The sequence below is a fragment of the Bubalus bubalis genome, chromosome 16, assembly GCF_019923935.1.
Source record: "Bubalus bubalis isolate 160015118507 breed Murrah chromosome 16, NDDB_SH_1, whole genome shotgun sequence".
In the NCBI taxonomy this organism is placed as follows: domain Eukaryota; kingdom Metazoa; phylum Chordata; class Mammalia; order Artiodactyla; family Bovidae; genus Bubalus; species Bubalus bubalis.
This window is the reverse complement of record NC_059172.1, coordinates 73,365,832-73,393,429: the sequence shown is the minus strand read 5'-3', so window position 1 is coordinate 73,393,429 and position 27,598 is coordinate 73,365,832.

Sequence of the window (27,598 nt, the reverse complement as noted above, 5' to 3'; positions counted from 1 at the left end):
GCTATGAAGTATGATATAATTGTTTATTTTTATATGTATTTATTTCACTGTGATTGAGAAAAGAAAAATAATGAACTGGTAAACTGTTTCACAAATGCTTAAAAAAACTGCCTACACTTTAACCCTGACTCCTTTGGCTCTTTTACATCTAAATTTAAAATCTGCTGGCTAGCTTTTCACAGATCAAGTAGGGTAATTTCCTTAAAAAAAAAAAAAAAAAAAAAAAAAAAAAAAACTTCATTAAAAATAATGACATTGAAATACCTTTCGACTCATTTTTCAATCTTTCATTTTATTCTGAGACATTTTTTCCAAAGTCAGGCTTCCTAGTCTTTATGGCAGGTTTCACCATAAAAGTCACCTGAAACTTTTCAATTCAGACATATGGATGGAGGTTCATGACATTGTACAGAAGACAGGGATCAAGACCATCCCCATGGAAAAGAAATGCAAAAAAGCAAAATCGCTGTCTGAAGAGGCCTTACAAATAGCTGTGAAAAGAAGAGAAGTGAAAAGCAAAGGAAAAAGGAAAGATATAAGCATCTGAATGCAGAGTTCCAAAGAATAGCAAGAAGAGATAAGAAAGCCTTCCTCAGTGATCAATGCAAAGAAATAGAGGAAAACAAAAGAATGGGAAAGACTAGAGATCTCTTCAAGAAAATTAGAGATACCAAGGGAACATTTCACGCAAATATGGGCTTGATAAAGGAGAGAAATGGTACGGACCTAACAGAAGCAGAAGATATTAAGAAGAGGTGGCAAGAATACACAGAAGAACTGTACAAAAAAGATCTTCATGACCTAGATAATCACGATGGTGTGATCACTCACCTAGAGCCAGACATTCTAGAATGTGAGGTCAAGTGGGCCTTAGAAAGTGAGAGGGAGAGGGTGGGATGATTTGGGAGAATGGCATTGAAATATGTGTAATATCATATATGAAATGAGTCGCCAGTCCAGGTTCAATGCACGATACTGGATGCTTGGGGCTGGTGCACTGGGACAACCCAGAAGGAAGGTACAGGGAAGGAGGAGGGAGGAGCAGTGTTCAGGATGGGGAACACGTGTATACCTGTGGCGGATTCATGTTGATATGTGGCAAAACCAATACAATATTGTAAAGTTAAAACAAAAACAAAAAAAAAAAAAAGAAAGCATCATTACGAACAAATCTAGTGGAAGTGATGGAATACCAGTTGAGCTATTTCAAATCCTGAAAGATGATGTTGTGAAAGTGCTGCACTCAATATGCCAGCAAATTTGGAAAACTCAGCAGTGGCCACAGGACTGAAAAAGGTCAGTTTTCATTCCAATCCCAAAGAAAGGCAATGTCACAGAATGCTCAAACTATTGCACTCATCTCACACGCTAGTAAAGTAATGCTCAAAATTTTCCAAGCCAGGCTTCAGCAATACGTGAACCATGAACTTCCAGATGTTCAAGCTGGTTTAGAAAAGGCAGAGGAACCAGAGATCAAATTGCCAACATCCACTGGATCATTGAAAAAGCAAGAGAGTTCTAGAATAACATATATTTCTGCTTTATTGACTATGCCAAAGCCTTTGACTGGGTGGATCACAGTAAACTGTGGAAATTTTTGAAAGAGATGGGAATACCATACCACCTGACCTGCCTCTTGAGAAACCTATATGCAGGACAGGAAGCAACAGCTAGAACTGGACATGGAACAACATACTGGTTCCAAATAGGAAAAGGAGTACGTCTAGGCTGTATATGTTCACCCTGCTTATTTAACTTATATGCAGAGTATGTCATGCCACATACCAGGCTGGATAAAGCACAAGCCGGAATCAAGATTGCTGGGAGAAATATCAATAACCTCAGATATGCAGATGACACCACCCTTATGGCAGAAAGTGAAGAGGAACTCAAAAGCCTCTTGATGAAAGTGAAAGTGGAGAGTGAAAAAGTTGGTTTAAAGCTCAACGTTGAAAAAGCGAAGATTATGGCATCTGGTTCCATCACTTCATGGGAAGTAGATGGGGAAACAGTGTCAGACTTTATTTTTTTGAGCTCCATAATCACTGTGGAAGGTGATTGCAGCCATAAAATTAAAGGATGCTTACTCCTTGAAACGAAAGTTATGACCAACCTATATAACATATTAAAAACCAGAGACATTACTTTGCCAGCAAAGGTCCATCTAGTGAAGGCTATGGTTTTTCCAGTGGTCATGTATGGATGTGAGCGTTGGACTGTGAAGAAAGCTGAACGCCAAAGAATTGATGCTTTTGAACTGTGGTGTTGGAGACTACTCTTGAGAGTCCCTTGGACTGCAAGGAGATCCAACCAGTCCATTCTTAAGGAGATCAGCCCTGGGATTTCTTTGGAAGGAATAATGCTAAAGCTGAAACTCCAGTACTTTGGCCACTTCATGTGAAGAGTTGACTCATTGGGAGAGACTCTGATGCTGGACGGATTGGGGGCAGGAGGAGAAGGGGACGACAGAGGATGAACTGGCTGGATGGCATAACTTACTCGGTGGACGTGAGTTTGAGTGAACTCCGAGAGTTGATGATAGACAGGGAGGCCTGGTGTGCTGTGATTCATGGAGTCACAAAGAGTCAGACAGGACTGAGTAACTGAACTGAACTGAACTGAACCATAACTATTATCACCAATGAGGCACAAGTGTGTATATATATATATATATATATATATATATATATATATATATGTCACCTTTAGGACTTCCCTGATAGCTCAGTTGATAAAGAATCCACTTGCAGTGCAGGAGACCCTGGTTCAATTCCTGGGTCAGGAAAATGTGCTGGAGAAGGGATAGACTACCTACTACCACTCCAGTATTCTTGGGGTTCCCTTGTGGCTCAGCTGGTAAAGAATCTGCCTGTAATGTGGGAGACCTCGGTTGGAACCCTGGGTTGTGAAGATCCCCTGGAGAAGGGAAAGGCTACCCACTCCAGTATTCTGGCCTGGAGAATTCCATGGACTATGTAGTCCATGGGGTCGCAAAGGGGGACACGACTGAGTGACTTTCACTTCACTTAACTTCATATGTCATTTTTCAGTTACATTAATTACTAATAAAAATGATAGACTTTTTTTTAACTTTACAATATTGTAGTGTAAAAAAAATAAACAGGGTAACAAAAAAATGATATACTTTTTAACATTTTAATTTTTTAATTCCAGTTTTATTTGTTTGTTTCTAGGCTATCAAACAGTATAGGAAAGACGTTGATGATCTGACACCCAAGATCGAGTGAAAACAGAGATTCAAGGATAAAACTATAAAATTAGGCATATACTACAGTGAGTAAAGAAGTAAGCAAGTGATTTTAAAGAGGGATATGTAGCTAAAAAAAAAGTGATCTAATTTTTTTTTTTTTTTCTCAACAAAGACCATATCATTTATTTACAAAGGCCAGTGTAGGAGTTGGGGGAGGTAGGGAGGGAAAGCCACACAGACATCTTCTCTGGATTGCTTGGGACCCTTTCCCACTTGGGAGAAAATTCAGTTCCTCTTGCCTCCGTAAGGGGTCCTCCAAGCAGCTGGGCTAAGTAACAGAGAGAGGAGGTGATCTGAGCCTCCCCTATGCTCCACTAGAGTAAAGTCCAATTCCAGATCAAAGTTATCATTGCTGCCCTCTCCTTCCCTTCCTCAAATAGAACTTTCTGGCCTGGAGGGAAACAGTGAAAACTCAAGGGCGATCTAATTTTTGAATGTTTGATTTAGCTTGTTAGGTGAAGCTTTTTTTTTTATTTTAATTTTTATCACAAATTATACATACAAATGTCATTGGACATATTTATAAATAAACTTACCCTTATAGTTCTGAAATATGTCTTTAATTGTAGTTTTCCACTGCAAAATATTATAGCCATAATTTTTATAGACAATGCTAACATGCTGATTTTTCCCTTTCATGTTATTTAATATTTTTCTGAAAAATTTTTTTTTCATTTGACTTTTTGGTGAAGAGGAGCAAATATCAAACATTACCTCATTTATCAACTAAAACTTGACACATAATTTTAAGGAGAATTTGTTCTAGTATTTTTGATCTGAGGGAAAAAAAAAAGCAAAACAAAACTAGGTGGTCATGTCAGGCAAGACCCCCTAGACACCAAAACCAGCCTCTATAGCCCTGTCATTAAGACATGAAATGATGGCATTCACTAAAGTGCATTATCTGATTAATTATGCTGAAAGCATCAGTTAAATTAGATCTAGTCAAATAAAGCCAGACATGGAGTCATCCAATTTAGCTATTAAAAGGTTTTTAAGTACATTTACTAATATTATTTTGTTTGAGGAGCCAGTACTCCATTCAAATATTTTAAATATGAAATTTTAAAGTATGAAAATTCTCCATTCCTCTCTCAAAATGACAAAATGACCAATAATGGAGAAAAAAAAAAAAAGTCTTCCAAAAGCAAAAACCATATAAACAGAAGCAACTGCCTTTGAAAATAAGGAACAAATGTGATTAAAGAGTGCCTTCCTTCTCAGAATTCTGAATGAGACAAGTTCTGTCACATAGGTTTATTGATGTCATTTTGCTGAGTTTTTTAAATATATTATTCCCTTTTAATGCTTATTTTATTAACTATATTTAATCTCTATTTTAAATTCATAAACATAATGCTGTTAGCATAGCTAGGTAATCAAGAATGGCAACTGAGTTCACTAAAGATTATCTTATCTAGAAATGATTTTCTTTTTAAAGAAAGTTATTAGTATTTAATTTTGTATATGAGGGAAATATTTTGTGTCTAGATAGTGAGGTCTATGTAGAGTGTCTTGGGCTGTGAATATCTTAGTGACAGCTAAGTCAACCTTGGGCTTTCCTGGTAGTTCAGTTGGTAAAGAATCCACCTTCAATGCAGGAGACCTGGGTTTGATCCCTGGGCTGGGAAGAACCCCCAGAGGAGGGTATGGCAACCCATTCCAGTACTCTTGCCTGGAGAATCCCCATGGACAAGGGAGACTGGCAGGCTACAGTCCATGGGGTCTCAAAGAGTAAAACACGACTGGGTGATCAAGCATAGCAAAGTACAAATCAATCTTAAGGACTGGCAATGCCAAAAGAAGCCCTGAGAGGCTAGAGTCTGATACATGTAAATAGTGAGGATCATAGAACAAAGTGTGGTAGACATCAGGTGAGTGATAAAAAACAGACTTAGAGAAACTTGTGCAATATGGAAAAAAAAAAAAGAGAGAGAGAGAGAGAGAGAAGAAACACGGGAATCCAAAAAAATAAAAGGCCAGTGCAAAGTAACAGGACTGTAGTTAAAATGTACAAGGAATAAGAAAATATTTTACATTAAATGATTTTTTAAAATCTTAGGGTCACTTAGGATGATTTTGCATCCAAACGTCAGAAACTCACCAAATTAAATGGTTTAAAAATAAGCCATAAGGCAGACATATATAAGCCCTTTTAAGAAAGCATCTACATTTTGTGTGTGTGTGTGTGTGTGTGTATGACCTTTTAGTGACCAATGGTAAGTGCCAGTGAATCAAGAGAAAAGTAGAAAGATATGCTAATTATTCTCCCCTGTGCTTGTGCTAATGCCTTGGATAAAGTGAAGCCAAGGGAAGTTTGGAATTTTCCTTGCCCCATAGTTTCCATAGGTTTTAATTATCTTTTGTTGGGAGGGACCAAAAATCCTGTTAATTGATCATATCTGTTTGAAACTTCATTAAGAAGACTATTGAAGCTACTGACTTATCTGATACTAAAAGAGCGATTAATATTATGTTAGAGAATTTTAGGGCTATACTGAGAAAATTTCTTTATAACTTGGCATACTTTTATCATCTTCCTGCCAACAACCTTACCTCAGTCAGCATACACAATAGAGTGTTGTTACAGATACAGCTCCGGGAGTTGGTGATGGACAGGGAAGCCTGGCATGCTGCAGTCCACGGGGTCACAGAGAGTTGGACATGACTGAGTGACTGAACTGAACAGATACAAATGTTATCATTTTATGAGAAATTTTGATCAACCACATGGATATAGTATATTGATACTGAGGATGCCATTTTTAACACACTTTCAAAATACTATTAAAAATAAAATATTAAAAAGAGATTTATGAAAAAAAAAAAAGAATAGGAATAAAAAATGAGCCTCCACACTTGTTATGATTTGCTGATCAAGACTGTAAACAGGGTTAAAGTCTTTGCTTTGTCTGTGTTGATTTCATCCTTGTCATAGTCAAAAATGGTTGCCTATGACAACTGGAGGGCATACTTTCATTTATCATGTTATTCAGAATAGAGAGAAGGGGAAAAAAAAAAAAAAGAACAGCATTCTCTTAAATAAGCAAAAAAACAAAACTATAGTAACCAAAATTCTTTCCTTCTGCCTGATAGGCCCCACTTAGTTCAGAGGACTAAACCTAGACCACTTACTTGCCTACATCATGTTATGCATTCATTGGCTTGGACTTAGAATCATCCCTCTGAATGTGGAGGTGATGGGGCTTATTAAAGAAAATCAAGGCTTTGGGAATACAAAGAAAGGGAGAAATGGTTGGATGGTCTGCAAGCTATGAAAAGTTGACTTGTTTGGTTGAGAATAAGGGCAAGTTCTTCCTAGAATTTGAAATAGAAAATGGTATGAAGGGGAGGAGGCATTTTGATCAATTGGTTAGTAGTGTTCTTTGAAATGTGGTCAACCTGAGAATGAAGGATGGCTCTGCCATTTCTCATTTTTGAGATCTTGAGGTATCATTTAGCCTTTCTATCATTTTTTCCTCATTTCTTAATAGGAATAACATTACCTACACCTTAGGGCATCAAAATATATAATGTATGTAAAACACTGAAATAAAATCATGTCTGGCCCATAGTAAACAAAAGGAACTATTTTTATTATTGATATTAACATTATTGTTCTTTAATATATTTTATTATTCTTTTTCAATTTTTAGATTATCATAGCAAAAATGGAAATTCTGCTTAGGTAGGGAAGAAAAGTTCTAAAATATAAATGCAGAGTTAAATAAGAAAATAAATTTAAAAAAAAGAAAATTTGAAGAACAAGTCACAATTAAAACTAGCTCCTAAATATTTACTAGCAGTAGCGGTTTTTGGGAGAAGGCGAAGACACCCCACTCCAGTACTCTTGCCTGGAAAAGTCCATGGATGGAGGAGCCTGGTAGGCTGCCGTCCATGGGGTCACTAAGAGTCAGACACGACTGAAGCGACTTGGCAGCAACAGCAGCAGCAGCAGCAGTTTTTGAGGTGAGCATGATGAATAATGGATTTCTCATGAGTGAGTGTGGTAAAAAGGACAAAGATGAGCTGTGAAAGATCATTAGTGCATATCTGCTCCTTGTTACTGGGCACATGTAAGATGCTTTCTCTACATCGGGTAGATGTAAAATGCCACATTAGGTTTACTATATATTTAATATAACATTTATTATATAAAATTATTTCCCAAAATTTAACTTAGTTTTCTAACACCTACAAATTTTTTTTAATTTACCTTTGTAATTGCTTCACTGAAACAAACAAACAAAAAAGCAAATAGAAAGCTGAATATTAATAATTTTATTTTCCTCATAAAGATAATGTATTTGGAAATATTAATGAGGGTTCCTAATATCTGAGGAAACTAGTAATTATTTTGCAACTACTGTTGATTTCACAGAGAAGCATAAGCAGAATATGCACTTAATTATATGATGTAACTTGTTCTGGGCTCAGAGACTGGTCCTGAGGGGCAGAAAATCATGCTACAGTAATCAAAGATGCTGCCTAGTTAAAGAGTTTAAATTTTATAGCTAACATTTCTCAGGACAAAGTTATCACAGCACACTTGAAATGGCAAAACAATAATCCTAATAACATTGGAATGAAAGTTCCAGTGAAAATTAATGATATATGCCTAGAGATGTGTCTGAAGCCAAAGCCAAATTTACTTGGTAATCATTTTATAAGACAGAGAAAACCTGGAGTGAAAATAAATCAATGATTACAAAGATAATTACAGATATCCAGCCTCATCACAATCCTTGCTTTTCCTTATTTCTGCTGCTGCTGCTAAGTCGCTTCAGTCGTGTCCGACTCTGTGCAACCCCAGAGACGGCAGCCCACCAGGCTCTGCCGTCTCTGGGGTTCTCCAGGCAAGAACATTGGAGTGGGTTGCCATTTCCTTCTCCATTCCTTATTTCTAGTAATTACCAATTAGTAGTATTCAACAAGTTATAAGAGTAGAAAAGTTTAATTAAACTACACAGAAAAAATCTTATATTCCTAGGCAATTTATTTACTTGTAGTCCTATTCTAAGAGCTGTATATAGCTCTACAGTTTATTTAATCAAAAAATCTTCCCAAGGATACAAACACGAAAGCTCTGGTACAGAGCTCAATCTCCTACTGCTTTCAATTAGCCTATGTTTTACTATTTTTCCAGTTCTTAACCCATTTTATATATAATGTCCATATGTCCACAGGATGTAGAGGATGCTTCTAAGAAAAGGCACAGTATAGGAATCATTTCATTTCCCCTATTTTAATGGGTGGAAAGATTCCAGTGCTGCAATAAACATCAAAAGTTCTTCTACAAGCCAGGACCCAAAGAACGTATCACAGCTGGTAAAGGCTCTGAAGGCAATTGCTTGTGCTGGTTTCCTATTATTATAGCAGCAAAGTCTCTGCAAGGTCTTACGATCAAAAGCATTGATTTATTCTTGTCAAAAGCCTTCAGTCATCCTCTGGCTTTTAATTAAATCCCACTTACATTCTTCTTTACCTTGTCCACCTTCTGTTATACATAAGATAAAGCCGGTGCTGAATCTAATCATCCTCAGTGGCTACATCGCTTTGGCCCTACTATAGAAAATAAGGGTTGGGAGTACTTGGCCACTGTAGATTTACACCACAATTGATTGCTAAATATATAAATTAAAATTACTTAGGATGGGAATAGCTAAAACAAGTCTTTTTTATGTTATAATTTTAAACTCTGCTTATTATATTTTAACTCTAATTGGACTTATTTCTAAATTCTCCAAAGTAGAATATACAAGTGTATGTTAACATTATCACATGCCCTTGAACCACAGATGTCCCTAAAACCCTGAATTTTAATAAGATACTTCTAGTTAAATACAATAAATATGATGAATAAATGGCTGAATCGTAGAAGAGTCTCATGGTTGAATACAGTCAGGAGTTTTTATACTGGTTTTGTCATTCACTATTAGTGTAACAAAAGCTATTTTAGGTAACATATCTAAGCTTTGCTCATATGTAAGTAGAAAAATAAAACCAATAATATTTATATTGTAGAGTTGCTGCAAAAATAAGAAAATATATGCAGTGTGCCTAATATTCAGTAAATGATCAGTAACAATGATTACCATTGTCACTATTATTATTAAACTTATAAACATGAGGTTTTAAATCTTGTGTATTTTTTCAGCAAACGTTTAGTTTCAGTTTCAGACTTGCTTTCTTCTAGTAAGTAGAGTTCATTTCTCTCTGCCATAATTTGACAGCAATCTAAACCTATAATCAACCCAATACCATTCTCACTCAAATATAAAAAGTAAAAGGTAAATGCAATGTAAAACATTGTATGAATCAATTTTAAATAAAAATTAGATATTATTTGGTTATCTGCATCTCTAATACCATGGATACTTGGAATTACCTTTATATTTATCAATAAGGCTATATATTTCATGTCTCAAATATATTTAAATAAGCATAACAGTTTACCATCTATTCTACACTAGACCCTTTATAACAATAGAATGATTAAACATATTTTCAATGAATCTGGAGCTCAAAGATGTCATGTAAGTTAAAAAAGATTGCCTATGTTATCTAGGAGTCTAAAGGGTTATTTCTCAGAAAAATCCCTAATACATTTTTGTTCTATTTGTGATGTGTCTGTCTCAAGGCTTTAATAATTGAAAAGTAAATAATTCCATAAAAGTTTTAAATATCATATACTAAATTATATTTCAAAGATAAAAACTTAAATATCAAAGAGTGAAATATTTCAATGTAAATATTTTAATAAGAAGTTCATAGTATTTGTTAATATCTATCTTTTACCAAAGTAGTCTGCAACTTGGAACATCTTGTTCACATATTTAGAATTATTTCTGATTTTGGCTATAATATGAGTCCTTATCATATAACAGATCCTAAATTTAATCAGAAGGCTGTCTGTAAATTTAATTCTATTTTTTCCCTAAATTACTCCTTTTTCTAGATTCCTACAGCATCTATGAAGTGAAAAGCTCAGTTCAGTTCAGTTCAGTCACTCAGCCACGTCCAACTCTTTGCAACCCCATGGACTGCAACACACCAGGCCTCCCTGTCCATCACCAACTCCCTAAGTGTATTCAAAACTCATGTCCATTGAGTCGGTGATGCCATCCAACCATCTCATCCTCTGTTGTCCCCTTCTCTTCCTGCCTTCAAACTTTTCCCAGCATCAGGGTCTTTTCCAATGAGTCAGTTCTTCACATCAGGTGGCCAAAGTATTGGAGTTTCAGCTTCAACATCAGTCCTTTAAAGAATATTCAGGACTGATTTCCTTTAGGATGGACTGGTTGGATCTCCCTGCTGTCCAAGGGACTCTTAAGAGTCTTCCATTGAAGAGTTACAGGAGACTAAAAGCAATGTTGAGGCTGAACAGTTAAAAATGGGAATCTGAACTCTCTTCTCAGTCTTTTCAGTTCTACAAACTCTCTTACATAAAAGAATGGGACCACAGGTTTGCAGTGTGGCTAATTAGTACACCAGCTGTTGACTGTTATTCTTTCCAGTGATCATTCTTTGGAATAACAAAATGACCTGACAAAATAAAATCTTATGTAACACAGTCATTTGCAAATGTTAGCATTGCCTCTAAGTGTAAAAAGCTGGATTCTTGTCCCAGACTCTTTCATTTAGTTCTGCTGCTGCTGCTGCTGCTGCTAAGTCGCTTCAGTCATGTCCAACTCTGTGCGACCCCAGAGATGGCAGCCCAACAGGCTCCCCCATCCCTGGGATTTTCCAGGCAAGAACACTGGAGTGGGTTGCCATTTCCTTCTCCAATGCATAAAAGTGAAAAGTGAAAGTGAAGTCACTCAGTCGTGTCAGACTCTTAGCGACCCCATGGAGTGCAGTCTAATAGACACATAAATATTAGTTAGTGTTGCATATGAGACACAAGCCCATGACTTCTTACTCCAACAAGAAAAATATGTGCATAGGATATTGCAGCTTACAAAGCAGAGCACCTAGCAATTGTGTGGCAAAATATACTGAGATTTAGTTTCTTTCATATAAATAAATTTAATAACACTTCTTAAAAGTTAATTTGATAATTTACATAATTATGAATGAGTGGTTTTAACTATACATTTCTGTACACTTTAAAAGAGTCCTTTTCTTGAAATATTATTTATACAATGACTTTGTACTGACAAACATAAAATACACTGTGAAGTAAAAATCTCAAGTACCAAGGAAGGAAATGCCAAAGAAGCAGGAAACAATCTGAAATAGAATTAATTTTATTCTTCTCAAGTTCTTAAAATTATATCCTTTGCTTTTTATATGAATATCTGACATTCTGCTAGACATATTCAATTCATTCTGCTAAGCAATTCCTTTGAAGTCAGATTATGTATCCTCTATTTGAAACTCCTATGCTTGGGTTAAGATGAAACATAGCTGCCTTTGAGAATAATATATATATATATATACATTTATATTATGAAAGGAGCACAGTGCTAGATATTTTACTGTTGTTAAAGCTTTTTTCTCCTCACAGGAAAGTCCAGTGTAGCTGTCACACAAACTGATACTGTGCACTCTAAGTTTTATGATAGACATAGACAAAGACAGAAATGTCAATAAGATAGTCCATTTCAAATTTAGTAATTTTGTGTTATTCGAAGCATGCATGGATTCTCAGTCACTCAGTCGTGTCTGACTCTTTTGCGACCCTGTGGACTATAGCCTGCCAGGCTTCTCCGTCCATGGGATTTTCCAAGAAAGACTACTAGAGTGGGTTGCGATTTCCTCCTCCAGAGGATCTTCCTGACCTAGGGATCAGACCCAAGTCTCTTGTGTTGGCAGGAGGATTCTTTACCAGTGAGCCACCTGCTCACTTGTTATTTAAAAGGACAGGAGAAATTGTGACATGAACACATAGCTTATTATACACGAGTGTCAGTCTAGCTATTCATGAGCAGGCTAAAATCTCTCTTTGCTTTTAGTTATCTCTATAACTTTACCATTATAATTAAAAAATGTAAAACACCGTTACAAAACATATGACAAAACAAAAGAAAATCATCAAAAGTGCATATCAAAAGTGTTCAATAAAGTATATGCACAAATTTTTCTAACAATAAATGAAATTCTTAAAAATTTCTAGCTTACTTAGAAAATATAATGGCTGCCATGTAATAACCTCAGATTTAACAAATATTTAGCATTTTCCACATTGCACTAAAAGTGTGTGTGTGTATATATATATATATACACACACACACACACACACACACACACACACATAAAAGCCATGAACTTAAAAATAAGTTATGAATGCTAAGGGTGAAATACAAATTTGTTCTTGCCACTCCAATCAGTGTTATTTCATACATTCAATAATCTATAATAAAGCATTCTTGTTATAGTCATCCCAACATCTTTGCTTTTATTTAATGTCATTAAATAATGTTTGGCTTAAGGAAGTGTTCCTTTGTTGAATGCAGTATCCTGAAATCCAGCCACAAAATATGATTTGAATTTTGATTATCATACCTTTTATTTTAAAAATAACATCTCTATTAATAAAATATACATCATAAATACACACTGGAAAAAATTAGAAAGAACCATAACTACTTGCAGCCAAAGATGGAGAAGATCTACACAATCAGCAAAAACAATTCTTGGAGCTGACTGTGGCTCAGATCATAAAATCCTTATTGCCAAATTCAGATTTACATTAAAGAAAGTAGGGAAAACCACTAGACCACTCAGGTATGACCCAAATCAAATCCCTTATGATTATACAGTGGAAGTGACAAATAGATTCAAGGGATTAGATCTAACAGACAGAATTCCTGAAGAACTATGGATGGAGGTTTGTGACATTGTACAGGAGGCAGTGATCACAACCATCCCCAAGAAAAAGAAAGGCAGAAAGGGAAAATGGTTGTCTGAGGAGGCCTTGCAAATAGCTGAGAAAAAATAGAGAAGCTAAAAACAAAGGAGAAAAGGAAAGATATACTCATCTGAATATACAGTTCCAAAGAATGGCAATGGAGAGATAAGAAAACTGTGCTCAGTGAACAGTGCAAAGAAATAGAGGAAAACAATAGAATGAGAAAGACTAGAGATCTTTTCAAGAAAATCAGAGATTCCAAGAGAACATTTCATGCAAAGATGGACACAATAAAGGACAGAAATGGTATGGACCAAGCAGAAGACATTAAGAAGAGGTGGCAAGAATGCACTGGATAACTGCACAAAAAATATCTTCATGATCGAGGTAACCAGGATGGTATGATCATTCAACTAGAGCCAAACATCCTGGGATGTGGAGTCAAGGAAGCATCACTACAGAAGCCTAAGGAAGAATCACTACAAGCAAAGCTAGTGGAGGTGATGGCATTCCAGTCGAGCTATTTCAAATCCTAAAAGATGATGCTTGAAAGTGTTGCACTCAATATGCCAGCAAATTTGGAAACCTCAGCTGTGGCAACAAGACTGGAAAAAGTCAGTTTTCATTTCAACCCCAAAGAAAGGTAATGCCAAAGAATCTTCAAAGTACAGCACAATCACACTCATTTCAGATGCTAGCAAAGTAATTCTCAATATTTTCCAAGCCAGGCTTCAACAGTACATGAACTGTGAACTTCCAGATGTTCAAGCTGGATTTAGAAAAGGCAGAGAAAACAGAGATCAAATTGCCAACATCCATTGGATCATAGGAGACACAAGAGACTTCCAGAAAAACAGCAACTTCTGCTTTATTGACTATGTAAAAGCCATTGACTGTATAGACCACAACAAACTTTCAGTTCTTCAAGAGATGGGAATACCAGACCACCTGAACTGCCTCCTGAGAAATCTGTATGCAGGTCAAGAAACAACAGTTAGAACCGGACATGGGACAACAGACTGGTTGCAAATTGGGAAAGGAGTACGTCAAGGCTGTATTTTTCACCCTGCTTATTTAACTTATATAGAGAGTACATCATGGAAAATGCTGGGCTGGATGAAACACAATCTGGAATTAAGATTTCCAGGAGAAATATCAATAACAATAGACACACAGAAGATACCACCCTTTTGCCAGAAATTGAAGAACTAAACAGCCTCTTGATGACAGTTAAAGAGGAGAGTGAAAAGTTGGCTTAAAACTCAACATTCAAAAATCTAAGATCATGGCATTTGGTTGCAACTCTTCATGGCAAATAGATGGGGAAAAAATGAAAACAGTAGGAGAATTTATTTCCATGGGTTCGAAAATCACTGCTAATGATCACTCATGCCATGAAATTAAAAGATTCTTACAACTTCGAAGAAAAGTTATGACCAACCTAGGTAGCATATTTAAAAGCAGAGACATTACTTTGCCCACAAAGGTCCGTCTAGTCAAAGCTATGGTTTTTCCAGTAGTCATGTATGGATGTGAGAATTGGCTTATAAAGAAAGCTGAGCACTGAAGAATTGATGCTTTTGAACTCTTGTGTTGGAGAAGACTCTTGAGAGTCCCTTGGACTGCAAGGAGATCCAACCAGTTCATCCTAAAGGAAATCAGTCCTGAATGTTCATTGGAAAGACTGATGCTAAAGCTGAAACGCCAATACTTTGGCCACCTGATGCAAAGAACTGATTCACTGGAAAAGACCCTGGTGCTGGGCAAGATTGAAGGCTGGAGGAGAAACGGACCACAGAGGATGAGAGGGTTTGGATGGTATCACCAATTCGGTGTACATGAGTTTGAGCAAGCTCGGGTAGTTGTGAAGGACAGGGAAGCCTGGAGTGCTGCAGTCCATGGGGTCACAAAGAGTCAGACATGACTGAGAGACCAAACTGAACTGATAACTACTCTATGACTTGGAAAGGGGTTTTTTGTTTGTTTGTTTTTAGAATTAAACAATATAGTTTAGTTTTGCCTGCTTTTGAAAATTTACACAGATGAAATCATACTATATGCTGTCTTTGTGGTTTCCCTAATAGTAGTTTGTTGCATTAATATATCACATTTTTAAAATCCCTTTCACTGCTTCCACTGGATTTTAGGGTTGTTTTCATTTTGAGGCTATTATAAATACTATTTCAGGTATGTCATATATGCTCACTAGAAATTGAAGTTTTATGGGATAAACCTTAAGAGTAGAATAGCTGGGTCATAGGTTACACATTTCATTTTATTCAGATGTCAAAAATGTGTGTATTATGTATTACAAAAGATATATGAATTCCATGAATTGTCCTGTGTATTAGTTAAGAAAATTTTGCTTTCTCATTATGACATGCTCAGTTGTATGACGTATGTTCTCTTACTTAACTAATACCATCTGTAAAGTTTTTATCAGTCTTTCATGGCTTGAATATTTGTGTGTGTGCGTGTGTCTTCTCACCATTTAACGTTTCCTATTCCCAGGAAAATACCAACACTACTGGCCTTTTCAATGTTTTATTATTAATAATATATTTTCTGGTCCTGTTAATTTACATGCATTGAAAGGACAAAGTGTAAATAAGTAACTTTTTCTAAAACATTCATTGGTTTACCCATAAGATATATAAGGATGGAGAGAATACAAGATTATTTTTTGTTTTATTTTTATTGAGCAGAGTTGTTTATAATCTTCTAAAAATACTACATTCCAAAATAAAACCCTGTTAATTTTAATCAGTTTAAACACGTGTTATTATATTTTATAATCTACATTTACTGCAACATGTTTTATTTTAAGAATTGAGAGAGCAAACATTCCCTCAAAGTCCTGGTTCCAAAGTCACAAACAAAACTATGATTTTTCATTTATTTATAGGTCTAAATGTAAAAGGATCAGATAAGTGAGTTTTAATAATAGATTATAACTGTTTTTAAAATACCATAGTCATATTTTTATTGATGGCTACAGTAGAAGTGAAGTGAAGTGAAAGTTGCTCAGTAATGTCCGATTCTTTATGATCCCATGGATGGAATAGTCCATGGAATTGTCGGCCAGAATACTGGAGTGAGTAGCCTTTCCCTTCTCCAGGATATCTTCCAACCAAGGGATCAAACCCAGGTCTCCTGCACTGCAGGAGGATTCTTCACTGAGTTATGAGGGAAGCCCAAGGCTACAGTCGAAGAGAGTCAGACTCACCTGAAGCCACATTACCCCGAAAGACAATCTTAATTTACGAAGGGCATTCTTAAGGAAATTTAACTATAGTCCATAAGTCAAGGTCTACTCCAGAAAAATGAAAACCATGATAGACATTTTAATAAATAGGAGTTATTATTAAAAAAAAATACTTAATGGTGTATTAACTTCAAAGACTGAGCAATGAAGTATTACAGAAATGGTACTCACATAAAGTAGCTAAAGCTCTGTTCCTAAAGCTCTTGGGAACCAAAAGAACAAAATATTTTGGAGCAGAGGACCCAGAGGCCTGGGACTTAGATCTCTGAAGAACAGGTCCACACTGTCTTTGAGTATTTTGAGACTGAATGACAAATCAATTGGAATCAGGGCATGGATTTCTAATGAGGGGGCTTGGCTTAGCAGGTAACTTAGGGGGCCTAGTATGCCTGAATCTGGTCGTCTGAAAAAAAAAAAAAAAAAAAAAAAAAAAAAACAAAAACCAAAACCAAACGCAGAAATTGAAACCTACAGCTGTTACTGAAATAAGCAGCCACTGCCTCCGTGCACACTTATTGCTGTTGTGAAAACGATAGCAACAGGAAACAGAGAGCAAGAAACAAGTCTGTATTTCCCTTTTAAGCCTACTTATCTCTTTTCCCCGGAGAAGGCAATGGCACCCCACTCCAGCACTCTTGCCTGGAAGAGTGCTCTTGTCCATATCCATGGACAGAGGAGCCTGGTGGGCTGCAGTCCATGGGGTCGCGAAGAGTCGGACACGACTGAGCGACTTCCCTTTCACTTTCCACTTTCCTGCATTGGAGAAGGAAATGGAAACCCACTCCAGTGTTCTTGCCTGGAGAATCCTAGGGAAGGTGGAGCCTGGTGGGGCTGCCGTCTATGGGGTCGCACAGAGTCAGACACAATTGAAACGACTTAGCAGCAACAGCAACAATCTCTTTTCCTAGTGCTTCCCAAATGTCAGGGTATACCAGCAGACCTGCCAGCAAAGATGAAATGTGATTTACCAAGTCTCTGCTCCAGCGTCACAAATATACCCATAGAAGAGGGGCTCTGATGCTACAAGAGAACAGCTTAAAAACAGGCACACACAGAATTTTATAAAATCCCTCATCCCTTGACTACTAAAAAAAAAGTATAACAACCAGCACCTGATGAATGCACTTTAATTTTCCGGAGGATAAAAAGATTATGTTCTCTTGTGTCTGTTTGCTATTGTCTCTGAGTTTTGCCTCTCATGGGCTTTCCTAGTGGCTCTGCGGGTAAAGAATCTGCCTTTGAAGCAGGACACCTGGGTTCTATCCTTGGGTCAGGAAGATCTGCTAGAGGAGAGCACAGTGACCCACCCCAGTATTCTTGTCTGGAGAATCCCTTGGATAGAGGAGCCTGGCAGGCTATTGTCCATAGGGTAACAAACTGTCAGCCATACCTGAAGTGACTGAGCACATATGCATGCATTGCCTCTCCTTAATGACTAAAAGACACTGTTACACAGTACAAAAGCAATGAATTAGATATGGAATTCAATATATTTTAGAATGATCTAAAAGAAAATATATTTTTATTTTATACACATAGTGTAGTCCCTGAAAGATAGCTATATGCTTGCACAGCAAAGGAAACCATAAGCAAGAAAAGATGACCCTTAGGATGGAAGAAAACATTTGCAAACCAAGCAACTGAGAAGAATTAATCTCCAAAATATATAAAAGGCTCATACAGTTCAATATCAGAAAGCAAAAACAAACAAACAAACAATAAAAAATAGGTAGAAGACCTTAAATAAACATTTATCCAAACAATGTATGCAGCTGACCAAAAAACACATGAAAAGATGCTCAACATCACTAATTATTAGAGAAATATAAATCAAAATTACAATGAGGTATCACTTCACATTGGTGAAAATGTGAAATGGCCATAATTAAAAAGTCTACAAACAATAAATGCTGGAGAGGGTGCTGAGAAAAGCGACCCTCCTACATGGTTGCTGGGAATGTAAACTGGAGCAACTACCATGGAGAACAATGTGGAGGTTCCTTAAAAATACTAAAATTAGAATTAACACATGATCCAGCAATCTCACTTCCTAGCATATTCCCAGAGAAAGCCATAATTCAAAAAGACACATGCACCCATTCTATTGCAGTACTATTTACAATAGGCAAGACAACTAAAAAAAAAAAAAAAAAAGTTTCTCAGTCACGTCCTACTCTTTGCAACCCCATGGACTATATAGTCCATGGAATTCTCCAGGCTAGAATACTGGAGTAGTTAGCCATTTCCCTTCTGCAGGAGATCTTCCCAACCCAGGGATTAAACCCAGGTCTCCCACATTACAGGCAGATTCGTTATCAGCTGAAAGACAAGAGATGTCACAAGGAAGCCACAAGGCAGGTCATGGAAGTAACCTAAATGTTCATTGATAGAGGAATGGATAATTAAGATGTGGTATATATATATATACAATGTAATATTATTCAGTCATAAAAAGGAATGAAATTTTGCCCTGTGCAAAGATGTGAATGGATATAGAGACTGTCATACATCGTGAATTAAGTCAGAAAGAGAAAAAATAAAAATATTATATAATATAGCTTATATGTGGAATCTAGGAAAATGGTATGGATGAACTTATTTTGCAAAGTAGAAATAGAGACAAAGATATAGAGAACAAATATATGGATACCAGGGGGAAGAGGGATGAGATGAATTGGGAGATTGGGATGGATATATATATATATATATATATATATACACACACACAACAGCTTTGTATAAAATAGACAGCTAATGAGAACCTACTGTATAGCACAAGAAAGTCTACTCAGTCCTTTATGGTGACCTAAATGGGAAGGGAATCCAAAAAAGAGAGAGTATATTTACATGTATAGCTGATTCACTTTGCTGTATAGCAGAAAATAACATAGCATTGTAAAGCAATAAAGTTAATTTTTAAAAAGAAATTTATATATTTAATCATAAATATAGGTGGCTAAATATGAAAGAATAAGAAGAAATATAACACAGAAACTTTTTTTTTTTTTAATAAAACAGACTTCTTAAACTTCTGGTATAAAGGTTGCCTCTATATTCATTCTACCATGATCATATTGGTATTATTTTCTTGCTAGAATGATTAAGTTAATTCAAGTAGTAAAAGATCAATGACTCATGCTGTCTTGTTTAATGCATCATCAAGGTGCCAGTTGTATTTAAACTGACCAATTCTATCTGCTGGGAGTCGTTTTATTGTGAAGTATAAAACTGCACAAATTGAAAGCATTATTCTTATATGAAAAAATTATTTTGAAGAGTTTGAAGATGATAATAAAATTTAGTACAATTTTGTCTTTAAGGAAGGTATGCAATTGCTAATAGGTACACTGTGATGCTTATAATTATTGGTAATGTTCTATTTCTAAAGCTTGGTTATGAAGACATGGGTTTTTATATTATTCTATTACTCTCCACTACATTCATTCATTCAAATATATTTATGTGTAACAAGCCATAATAAGAATTCGAAATTATTATTGATTTTTTTTTTTTTTGCAAATTAAATGTGTATTTTCAGGAAATGAAGATAGTTAAATACATCATTTGAAATGAAAATATTAAAGCAGTGGCATGATTTGGACAAGTCTAATACTATCAGCTCTTAAATAAATAAAATCATTTCTGATATAGAATTTAATTTTAGTATTAACTACCCCAAATTGGTTTCATGCAGGCAGGGTGCATGCAGGGCAATTTCGAGGAATAGGGTTATTGCAGAAACTTTAAAGCTTGTCCTAGAAATATCCAAGAAGATGAGTCCCTTCTATAGTTCCAGAATCACAACTAAAGTCGGATATTTAGGCAATGGTCTTGATCCAATATTGCTAAGTTTTTCTTCCTCACTTTATGAAAATACCTTCATTTGAAATATAAGACTTGAATGTCATAAATCCTTGTTATTGTTAAAGTAATCATTGTGCTAATTTGACTCAAGCCACAGCTAAGCTTCTTGGTTTCCCTGAGGTTTTTCCTCTTCCCCTGGGTGACACAACTGATACTCAGCAGCTAGCTGAGCAGATATTGTTCCCCAACTAGTATATGGTTGTTTTCTTCTGAGAGCAAATGTCCCCATGTGTGTACCTCCATTTCTGATCGTTTCCTTTGTTATATAAACAACAGATTGTGTTGTTGTTTTCTTAGACTATAGACCTTCAAAAGATTTCCACATAAGCACGTATTTTCTAAAATTGTTGGTAATTAAGCTCTCCTTCATTATTCTCTAACGTTCTCATTCAATCCTTTAAATCTGACTCTAAATAATTATTTATTTGGCCTTTTCAATGTTATTTCAGAATGAATTTTGCTTAATTGCATCATCCAATTTTTATTTTCATATTAATTATTTTACCTTGCATATAAATATATTATTTAACTTTTTTCAAGTTCTCAGATGTTAACATATTTTATCTTGATTTTTACTGGGATTATAGAAAAACTTTGCAATAAGGTTTAATATTAAATTCAGTTAATTTAATTTCCCATGTGATAATCTGTGTTAATTTTTTCCCTTAATTCTGAAACTATAAATCCTATGTCCTAAGAATACTAGAAATTGAAATTCAAGGATTTCCTTTCTTCCTCTCCTAATTCAGAAGTGTATTGGAACACATTTGCTTAATCAATAATTTTTTACTGCTGCTCCTAGACAAATAATAGCAAGCTACGACTCTCACACTCTGCCCCTGAAAATTAGAATAAAGAATAAAAAATAATTAATCTTAAATTCCCTGAAAACAAGTGGAAGTAGAAAGCATTCTATGTGTATGTGGTATTTCATGGTACTACATTAGCCATATCTCCACTCATCCAGAGACTGTGCAAAAATTACACACAAATTATTGAAGTATAGATTTAAAGTTAATCTTACCTGCCCTTACTTATTTTTAAAATAAAAGATTATATCCAGAGAAGAAATGATGCTTTTGCATGATCATGTACTAGTTACTAGCAGAACCAAATCAGTGTAACATAGACTTGATTAAAGTGATTATTTTACTTTTGTGTTTACTGTTAACACAATAAAAATTAACTTTAAAGTCTCAATTTAAACCTTCTGTATGAAGTTCATTTTTTTTTTCCCCTGATGGTTTGTTCAAAGAGTGGTTTCAGAATATAACCTGTAACCAGTGCTAAGCTTGGGATAATACAACATAATCAAATATATTATGTTTGCATATGGGAGTGTGACGATGCAGACACAGACATCTGTCTATCAATTATTAAGTGTTTCTGAGTCACTTTACCAGGTGGAGAATGCTGAATAGTTTCCTCATGATGGGATTTTAAATGCACTAGAAGAGAAATGGGACCTTCCCTGTGGCTCAGCTGGTAAGAATCTGCCTGCAATTCAGGAGACATAAGTTCATTCCCTGGGTTGGGAAGATTCCCTGGAGGAGGAATGCAACTCACTCCAGTATTCTAGCCTGGAAAATCCTGTGGACAGAGGAGCCTGGTGGGCTATCGTCCATAGGGTCACAAAGAGTTGGACACTGAGCAAAAAAGAAACTGACTCTTCTTTTCACAAGACAGTCTGATATAGTTTTTGGTATTCTGATGTCAATAGTTACTTGTTTCTTTAGAGCTAAATTTTGACTCCTTTGAAAATTTAACTATCCTTTCAAAAATTATGATGTTAAGGAAATAAATATTGGAGGTGGCCCTAAGATGGCAGAGGAATAGGACAGGGAGACCACTTTCTCCCCCACAAATTCATCAAAAGAACATTCAAACGCTGAGTAAATTCCACAAAACAACTTCTGAATGCCGGCAGAGGACATCAGGCACCAGAAAAGCAGCCCATTGTCTTTGAAAGGAGGTAGGAAAAAATATAAAAGACAAAAAGAGAGACAAAAGAGGTAGGGATGGAGCTCTGTCCAGGGAAGGGAGTCTTAAAAAGAGAGAAGTTTCCAAACACCAGGAAACACTCTCACTGCCAAGTCTGTGGCCAGCCTTGGAACCACAGAGGGCAACAAAACTTGGAGGGAAAATAAATAAATAATTAAAACCCACAGGTTACATTCCCAATGGTAACTCCCCCAGCGGAGAAGCAGCACAGACACCTGCACCTGCCACTACCAAGTGGGGGCTGAGCAGGGAGGCGTGGGCTGCATTGCTTAGAGTAAGGACCAGGCCTGAATGCCCTGAGGGCAATCTGAGGGAAATAACTTGGGCTAGCAAACCAGACTTTGGGATAGCTACCACACGAAAAGCCCTAACCTAAGACACCACCAGGCAAAGGACTGAACAGAGCTAGCCAGCTGCAGACCATCCCCCTCTGGTGACAAGCAGCCAGAGCTGGAAGGGGGAAATTGCAGCCCCAGAGAGATATTATCTACCAAACGACAAGCAGACTTCGTTGCTAATTAAGACTTCTTGGGATTCTGGATGGTCAACATCTGCCTGAGAAGGTGTGCCAATTGTACACACAGAAAACCGAGTGGCAGGGATGGGGGAGGCGATAAGTCGCAGCAACTGTGCTTGCCAAACACCTCATCACCTGAGCTGCTTGGACCTGGGAAGGGCACAAAACATAGGCCCAATTGAGTCTGCACCTCTGAGGACTACCCAAGTGCCTGAACCTGAGCGGCTTAGATCTGGGAGGTGCATGCAGCCCAGGGCCAGCCTCGAACAGTTCCGGTGGAGCAACCTAGAGCCTGAGCAGTGTGGGCAGGGAGGCACACATGCCGTGAGTGGGGGCAGGCCCAGTGTGGCTGAGACATTGCAAGCACACGCCAGTGTTATTTGTTTGCAGCGTCCCTCCCTCCCCACAGCACGACTGAACAAGTGAGCCTAAAACAGTGTCCACCACTGCCCCTTGTGTCAGGGTGGAAATCAGACACTGAAAGGACCGGCAAACAGAAGAAGCTAAAACAGAGGGAACCGCCTTGAAAGTGACAGGTGTAATAGATTAAATCCCTGTAGTTAGTACTGACTACATAGGAAGGGGCCTATCGATCTTGAGAAATATAAGCCACGCAAAGGAACTATCCAAAAATAAACTGACCCCACACTGCCCTCAACAACAACAGAGAAAGTCCTAGATATATTTTTACTATTATTTTTTTTCAATTTTTAAGTCCTCTATTACTCCTTTAATTTTCATTTTTATAACCTACTATTACTTTGCAAAAAAAAGAAGAGATCCTATTTTTTTAAAGCAAACTTCATATATATATATATATATATATATATATATATTATAATTTTTGTGACTTTTTTTTCTTTAATATTGTATTTTTGAAAATCCAACCTCTACTCTAGATTTTTAATCTTTGCTTTTTGGTATTTGTTATCAATTTTGTACCTTTAAGAACCCAATCTTCAGTACCCATTTTTACCTGGGAGCAAGATTACTGGCTTGACTGCTCTCTCCCCCATTGGACTCTCCCATTTCTCCACCCGGTTGCCTCTATCTCCTCCCTCCCTCTTCTCTTCTCTACCCAATTCTGTGAATCTCATTGTGTTTTCCAAATGGTGGAGAACACTTAGGGAACTGATTATTGGCTGGATCTGTCTCTCTCCTTTTAAATCCCCCCTTTATCCTCCGGGCTACCTCTGTCTCATTCCTCCCTCTTCTCTTCTCTGTATAACTCTGTGAACATCTACAAGCCATCCAGACTGTAGAGTGTGCATAAGGAAGTGATTACTGGCTAGCTTGCTCTCTCCTCTTTTGATTCCACCTCATCTCATTCAGGTCACCTCTAACTCCCTCCTCCCTCTTCTCTTCTCCATATATCTCTGTGTACCTTTCTGGGGCTCACTCACTGTGGAGAAACTTTTCATCTTTAACCTAGATGTTTTAACAATGGTGCTATATAGATGGAGAAGTATTGAGGCTACTGTAAAAAATAAGACTGAAAACCAGAAGCAGGAGGCATAAATCAAAATCCTGAGAACACCAGAGAACTCCTGACTCCAGGGAACATTAATTGACAGGAGCTCATCAAACACCTCCACACCTACACTGAAACTAAGCACCACCCAAGGGCCAGCAAGTTCCAGAGCAAGACATACCTTGCAAATTCTCCAGCAACACAGGAACACAGCCCTGACATTCAATATACAAGCTGCCCAAAGTCATTCCAAACCTACTGACATCTCATAACTCATTACTGGACACTTCATTGCACTCCAGAGAGAAGAAATCCAGCCTCACCCACCTACACAAGCTTCACTAACCAGGAAACCTTGACAAGCCCCCCATACAACCCCACCCATACTGAGGAAACTCCACAATAAAGAGAATTCCACAAACTTCTAGAATACAGAAAGGCCACCCCAAACACAGCAATATAAACAGGATGAAGAGACAGAGGAATACCCAGCAGGTAAAGGAACAGGATAAATGCCCACCAAACCAAACAAAAGAGGAAGAGATAGGGAATCTACCAGATAAAGAATTCCAATAATGATAGTGAGAATGATCCAAAATCTTGAAATCAAAATGGAATCACAGATAAATAGCCTGGAGACAAGGATTGAGAAGATGCAAGAAAGGTCTAACAAGGACCTAGAAGAAAAAAAAAAAAAAAAAGAGTCAGTATATCATGAATAATGCAATAAATGAGATTAAAAAACACTCTGAAGGGAACAAATAGTAGAATAACAGAGGCAGAAGATAGGATTAGTGAAGTAGAAGAGAGAATGGTAGAAATAAATGAATCAGAGAGGAAAAAAGAAAAACGAATTAAAAGAAATGAGGACAATCTCAGAGACCTCCAGGACAATGTTAAACACCCCAACATTCAAATCATATGAGTCCCAGAAGAAGAAGACAAAAAGAAAGACCATGAGAAAATACTTGAGAAGATAATAGTTGAAAACTTCCCTAAAATGCGGAAGGAAATAATCACCCAAGTCCAAGAAAACCAGAGAGTCCCAAACAGGATAAACCCAAGGCGAAACACCCCAAGACACATAGTAATCAAATTAACAAAGATCAAACACAAAGAACAAACATTAAAAGCAGCAAGGGAAAATCAAGAAATAACACACAAGGGGATTCCCATAAGGATAACAGCTGATCTTTCAATAGAAACTCTTCAGGCCAGGAGGGAATGGCAGGACATATTTAAAGTGATGAAAGAAAATAACCTATAGCCCAAATTACTGTACCCATCAAGGATCTCATTCAAATATGAAGGAGAAATCAAAAGCTTTACAGACAAGCAAAAGCTGAGAGAATTCAGCACCACCAAACCAGCTCGCCAACAAGTGCTAAAGGATCTTCTCTAGACAGGAAACACAAAAAGGGTGTATAAACTTGAACCCAAAATAATAAAGTAAATGGCAACAGGATCATACTTATCAATAATTACCTTAAATGTAAATGGGTTGAATGCCCCAACCAAAAGACAAAGACTGGCTGAATGGATACAAAAACAAGACCCCTATATATGTTGTCTACAAGAGACCCACCTCAAAACAGGGGACACATACAGACTGAAAGTGAAGGTCTGGAAAAAGATATTCCACACAAATAGAGACCAAAAGAAAGCAGGAGTAGCAATACTCATATCAGATAAAATAGACTTTAAAACAAAGGCTGTGAAAATAGACAAAGAAGGATACTACATAATGATCAAAGGATCAATCCAAGAAGAAGATATAACAATTATAAATATATATCCACCCAACATAGGAGCACGACAATATGTAAGACAAATGCTAACAAGTAGGAAAGGGGAAATTAACAATAACACAATAATAGTGGGAGACTTTAATACCCTACTCACACCTATGGATAGATCAACTAAACAGAAAATTAACAAGGAAACACAAACTTAAATGATACAATAGACCAGCTAGACCTAATTGATATCTATAGGACATTTCACCCCAAAACAATGAATTTCACCTTTTTATCAAACACACACAGAACCTTCTTCAGGATAGATCATATCCTGAACCATAAATTTAGCCTTGGTGAATTAAAAAAAATGAAATCATTTCAAGCATCTTTTCTAACTACAATGAAGTAAGATTAGATGTCAATTACAGTAGAAAAACTATTAAAAATTCCAACATATGGAGGCTGAACAACACGCTGCTGAATAACCAACAAATCACAGAAGAAATTAAAAAAAAAATCAAATATGCATAGAAATGAATGAAAATGAAAACACAACAACACCAAACCTGTGGGACACTGTAAAAGCAGTGCTAAGGGAAAGGTTCATAGCAATACAGCCATACCTCAAGAAACAAGAAAAAAGTCAAATAAATAACCTAACTCTACACCAAAAGCAACTAGAAAAGGAAGAAATGAAGAACCCCAGGATTAGTAGAAGGAATGAAATCTCAAAAATTAGGGCAGAAATAAATGCAAAGAAAACAAAAGAGACCATAGCTTTGGCTATTCGAGGTTTTTTGTATTTCCATACAAATTGTGAAATTATTTGTTCCAGATCTGTGAAAACTACCGTTGTAGCTTTATAGGGATTGCATTGAATCTATAGATTGCTTTGGGTAGTATACTCATTTTTACTATATTGATTCTTCCAATCCATGAACATGGTATATTTCTCCATCTGTTAGTGTCCTCTTGGATTTCTTTCACCAGTGTTTTATAGTTTTCTGTATATAAGTCTTTAGTTTCTTTAGGTAGATATATTCCTAAGTATTTTATTCTTTTTGTTGCAATGGTGAATGGAATTGTTTCCTTAATTTCTCTTTCTATTTTCTCATTATTAGTGTATAGGAATGCAAGGGATTTCTGTGTGTTGGTTTTATATCCTGCAACTTTACTACATTCATTGATTAGCTCTAGTAATTTTCTGGTGGAGTCTTTAGGGTTTTCTATGTAGAGGATCATGTCATCTGCGAACAGTGAGAGTTTTACTTCTTCTTTTCCAATAAAGTCTACAAGCAATATATGCTGGAGAGGATGTGGAGAAAAGGGACTCCTCTTACACTGTTGGTGGGAATGCAAACTAGTACAGCCACTATGGAGAACAGTGTGGAGATTCCTTAAAAAACTGGAAATAGAACTGCCATACAACCCAACAATCCTACTGCTGGGCATACACACTGAGGAAACCAGAATTGAAAGAGACATGTGTACCCCAATATTCATCGCAGCACTGTTTATAATAGCCAGTACATGGAAGCAACCTAGATGTCCATCAGCAGATGAATGGATAAGAAAGCTGTGGTACATATATACAATGGAGTATTATTCAGCCAATAG